Below are 5843 nucleotides of genomic sequence, written 5' to 3'. Positions count from 1 at the left end.
GATTACAAAGGATTACAAAGGCGGAGCATACAGACAGGAGACCTTTTGGTCCATAACTAGGCCGGATGCAAAAATATATATATAAATGGTAAGAAAATAGATAAACTAAAATAAGAATTGTAATAATATAGATAATAATAAATAAAATAAATAATACATAGGTATAGTTAAATGATAAACAAACAAATAAATAGTGAATAATAATAAACTGAAAAATATAAAATTATAAATAGAAATCAAGCAAATAATAAGTAAACAAACAAATAATAATAAACAAATAATAAAATAATATAAAACAAATGGCAGTCATTACAGCATCTTGCTTAAACGTTTATCTAATCGAATCTTAAAGCTTCGAACTGAACTGCGTTGCACTGCCTCTGCAGGAAGTTTATTCCATTCATTAACTACACAGTTGGCGAAATCGTTTCCACCCACTTCCAAATTTCTAATTCCTGACAGATTGAGACCATTATTTCTTGTCGGATTCTCATTCAGTGTAAGAATTTTGTCATTTTTAATGTTGTCAATCCCCTATAGAATCTTAAATACCTGTATCAAGTCACCTCTGAGTCTACGCTTTTTTAGGGAAAACGGATTCATATGTTTTAGTCGATTTTCGTATGATTTTTTTGTATATTTGGAATCAGTTTTGTGGCTCTCCTTTGTACTTTTTCCAATCTGTCAATGTCTTTAATGAGATTCGGTGACCATACAGAAACAGCATATTCCAAATGTGGACGAACTAACGATTTATATAGCTTGTTAATGAGAGATGAGCTTTTGAAGTCAAAAGATCGCGCGATCAGTCCTAGAATCTTATTTGCTTTCTCAGAGGCTGAAATACACTGCTTAGATGATTTGAGATTGTTACTGATAATTACCCCTAGATCCTTCTCACTATCCACTTTTGTTAACGAATTTCCAAATAACTTGTAATCGTACTTACTGTTATTTTTACCTATGTGCATAACCTTGCATTTACTTGTGTTAAATTTCATTAGCCACTTTTCAGACCATTGCTGTAATTTATCTAAATCTTCTTGAATATCTAATTGATTGAAGCGATCATTTACCATCCCACACAATTTTGTATCATCAGCAAATTTGGAGACAAGATATTTTAGTCCGTGGTCTATAGCATTTATATATACTATGAATAGAAGTGGCCTAAGAACGGAACCCTGAGGAACTCCACTCGTAACATTTTTCAATCTAGAAGTTTTTCCATTTAAAACAACTCTCTGTTTTTTATCATTCAACCAATTACTAGTCCAACTTAATAGGCTGCCACTTACTCCGTGTGAAGCTAATTCAGTAAGCAGTCTTTCGTGGGGGACGGTATCAAAAGCTTTAGCAAAGTCTAGATATATTAAATCTATATTGTTTCTTTTGTCATAATTCGAGATAACTGTGTTGTAGAATTCGAGTAAATTAGTCACTCAAGAACGTTTCCGTTTGAATCTATGTTGACTATCATTTATCAAACAGTTACTTTCTAAATGATGTTAGATAGCATCTCTGATGAGTTTCCATAATTTTTCCTACGATTGAAGTCAAGTTTATAGGCCTGTAGTTATTTGGTTTCTTTTTGTCACCTTTTTTGAATATGGGAGTGACGTTAGCTAGCTTCCATTCTCTTGGGATATGATGGATTTCTTGAAAATAATTTCTAATGGAACAACAATCTCATTTTTCATTTCCTTTAAGATTCTTGGATGCCAACCCTCAGGCCCTGGTGTTTTATTAATTTTGAGTTTCTCTATACACCTTTTGATTTTTTTCTTTTGTTATATTTACCATAGTAAGTTTACCCTATATTTTTCACAGATTTCAGTTTGGAGTTCACTTTGAGATGTTTCGTTTACGAATACTGAGCTAAAATAGTTGTTTAAAATATTACACATTCATTCGTTTGAATACTCAAGTTGACCGTCAGCAGATAATAGTGAGTCAATGTGATTCATAATAACCTTTTTATCTCTAATGTAACTGTAGAATTCTTTGGATTTATCAGCGATATTCATTTCGCATTGTCGTTTTCATTATTTTTTTTTCTTTTTTAAGTCTCTCTATATTATTACATAACTTTGATAGTCGTTAGGTGCACCCGAGCATTTGTATTTCTTATAAGCCTGTCTCTTTTTAGCAATACTTTTTTCAGTTTCTTTGTCGAGCCATTTTGGGCGAGCCTGATTTGGGGGACGTCTGTCCTTAAACGTGATGTAAGTATGAATCATTTTATTAAGCGTATTTTGAAATATTTCCCACATCTGATCTACAGTTCTTTCACCTAGAATTGCCTCGTAATCTGTAAGCTGAAGCTCCTGAAATCGGATATTTTAGATGCACATGTATCTATTCTATTATTACTATTATCATCATTATTATTTTCTTTTAGCAGTTTGAATCTAACTAAGTTGTGGTCGCTATTTGCAATAGCTTCACCAACCTCCACATCGACTATCATGCTTTCACGGCTAGTCATCAATAGATCGAGTAAGTTTCCATGTCTTGTGGGTTTTTTACATGCTGAACTAAGTAATTGTCACCGAGAAAATATATTAAGCGACTACCTATATGGCCATGTTCAAGGGTCATCCAATCAATGTCAGTAAAATTGAAATCACCTATCATCAATAAGTCCCGGTGTAACCGGTTCAAGTGACTCCCCGTTTCAAAAGACTCCCCAAGTCAGATCAACCTAGGTTCAGACGACTCCCCGTCACTTGAAACTAGTTTCAAACGACTCCCCACCCGTTTGAAATGACTCCACATTCGAATGAACCTAGTTTGAGATGACTCCCCATTCGAATGAACCTAGTTTGAAATGACTACACATTCGTTATTGCTGTAATGCGCAATTTTTGTCTTTATCTTTTATCATTTCCCAGATAAATGTTAGTTCCAATAGATGTAGTATTGCGCGGCTGTGATTGTTTATTTTTGTGATTGTTTCATAAACCGAACATGAAAGATATAACTGGTGAGTAGCCTATTCCGTGAATTTATCATTTTGATTGACATTCGTTATTACTTTAATGCTCAATTTTTGGCTTTATCTTTTATCATTTCCTAGATAAATGTTAGTTCCAATAGATGTAGTATTGCATGAAAGAAAGGGCATGAGCGGATAACCTAGTTTGAGATGACTCCCCATTCAAATGAACCTAGTTTGAAATGACTACACATTCTTTATTGCTGTAATGTGCAATTTTTGTCTTTATCTTTTATCATCTACTAGGTAAATGTTGGTTCTAATAGATGTAGTATTGCGCGACTGTGATTGTTTATTTTTGTGATTGTTTCATAAACCGAACAGGAAAGATTTAACTGGTTCGAATGAATCTTTGAAACCTTTGAAATGAAAAGAACATGAACAAATTACAGAGGTTTGTTAATTGCCAGTGTTGCCGAGATTTGTTAGTTGCCAGTGTGGTATCGTGTCGTGTGCTACCATGGACTTTAATACTGAAATGGACGAGGTGGAAGACTTCCTGCGGTCAAAAAATTATCCAGCGCATGTTGGAAACAACAAGGGAAAAAAAGGTAATTTTCGAAGGAAGTGTCAGGCATTCACAATCCAAGAAGACTGTCTGAAGTATGTTCATAAACCGAACAGGAAAGATATAACTGGTGAGTAGCCTATTCCGTAAATTTATAATTTTGTTTGACATTCGTTATTGCTCTAATGCGCAATTTTTGTCTTTATCTGTTATCATTTCCTACATAAATGTTAGTTCCAATAGATGTAGTATTGCGCGACTGTGATTGTTTATTTTTGTGATTGCAGAAGTTCGCTTCCTTCGGGTGATTAAGGAGCGCTAATACCAGCTTGACATTGTACTGGCTAGTCAACGAGGATCTGGTTACAGCAACGAATCTGTTGCCTTGGGAGGACACGTGGGCAGAGAAAAAGTCGTCGATCGTATAATGCAAAGATATTGGTGGCGCAAAGTTGTATCTGACGTAAATGAAACTATCAAAACTTGCTTGCGGTGCCAAAAATCCAGCACAGTATTCAAGAAAGTTGACTCGAAACTGCACAGTATCCCAATTAAGACTCAAATTATGCACCAAATTGGAATAGACCTATGTTCCTTAACAAAGTGAGTGATTGGCATGAAAATTGGGACAAATGTTTGCATGGTGTCCTATTTGCTCTGAGATCTACAATCCAGGCTTCCACAAAGTTTTCCCCATTCAAGATGCTATATGGACGAGAACCTGTCCTTCCCATTGATGTGGATCACGAATTTGCTGACTGTACCTCTGATCCTGATGATCCTAATGATCCTGAATTTGACGAGTCTGACTTCCAAGCCACACTCTCAAAGCTCCAAATGTTGCAGGTAATTTTTATACAAAAGTGATGACTGTGCATACGCAGTATCTTTATCAAACCTGGGACAGTTCTCACAGAAACTAGATACTCTACTAATGAGCTAACAATATTTCTATACATGAATCGATAATATGTTATTTTTATCTTTCAGGATGTTGTCTTCAAGCAAGCAGATGCCAACCTCGAGCGAGCTCAGGCAAAACAGCAGGCTGATTTTGCAAGAAGGCGATACAAACAAAAGCATTTTATCGTAGGCGACAAGGTGCTGCGCTACAACCTACGCAGAGCAGATAGAAAAGGAGGCAAACAAACTGATCCATGGGATGGTCCCTATGAGGTGGCTCAAGTTTGTGAAAAGGGACTGTACTATCTCATTAATGTATCCACGAATATCCCCCTTAAAAATAAAGTGAATGGATGCAACCTGAAGCCCTTCTTCGAACGTGCTCCAGAAGTTTTACCACCAAGTTCTTCATCAGACCCACCATCTCCAACTTCTCTGTCAGAGCCACCATCTCCAATTGTCCAGATCATAGGGGTTCAGCAACAGGAGATTATCTACAAATTTAATCCAATAACAGTTGTAACAGCGAGCAATCTGCAACAACTCTGGTGGACGTCTGATATTTAAGAAAAAATCTGGTCCCTCTGGAAAGATAAATAAGACTTTCAAAAACACAAGTGAATCCCTTGCTGTCAAAGTAATTAAAGGTGATGGAAGTTTTTTTTTTTTTTTCGCTCCATGACATTCGCTATCACTGGAGAAGAGAACCAACATCCTGTTGTTAGAAGCGTGATATGTGATTTCCTTTCCACCAGTGAAAACATCCAAGTTGATTCAATGCGTGAGGATAAAGTATGGGGAACAACTACAGAGATTATTGCAGCAGCCAACATGTTTCAAGTAAATGTATGTGTTTGGGCAAAGTTTGGATCTATTCACACATAGCATATACATAGGCCGAAAGGTAGTAAAATCCTAAAGGATTCAGTGTACCTTGAGAATAACGCAGGCAACCATTTCAATATAGTTATCCGTGTGTAGTGTAATTTGTAATAAGTAATAAATAGGTCATTGTAATTCAAGAAAAAGAGGTAATCATATATAGTGTAATTAGTAGTTGTTGTTTTTTTTGTATGGGGGGAGCAACCTTAATAAAAAAAAAATCAAGCATCCAATAATGGGAGTCATTTCAACCTGATGGGGAGTCATTTGAAACCAGTTTCAGTTAACTGGGGAGTGTTGTCAATCTAGTTTCATTTAAATGGGGAGTGTTTTCAAACTAGGTTCAGGAGACTCCGGGAGTCCTGTTTTGGGAGAGTGTCCTCAAACGTCTACACCGGCCACCAGTCGTTTGCTGGCATTCTGTCCGGCATTCCTTCCTAAAATTATATTCTGTCTTCCACTGACATTATATCCTACCGTGATATTTTGTCCTCTACTATCATTGTATACCATCGTGATATTTTTTCCTCCCCTATCATTATATCCCATTGT

General features: G+C 36.0%; 1 pseudogene; it reads left to right on the top strand.

Annotated features, from left to right (window-relative positions):
• The first annotated feature begins 3795 nt into the window (after positions 1-3795).
• Positions 3796-5390, top strand: LOC143019765 (uncharacterized; annotated as a pseudogene).
• The last annotated feature ends 453 nt before the right edge of the window (positions 5391-5843 follow it).

Source organism: Oratosquilla oratoria, chromosome 38, assembly GCF_046742065.1.
Source record: "Oratosquilla oratoria isolate Oo_2021 chromosome 38, ASM4674206v1, whole genome shotgun sequence".
NCBI classification, from domain to species: Eukaryota; Metazoa; Arthropoda; class Malacostraca; order Stomatopoda; family Squillidae; genus Oratosquilla; species Oratosquilla oratoria.
Note: the sequence above shows the minus strand (reverse complement) of the source record. Positions and strands in the feature narration are given on the sequence as shown.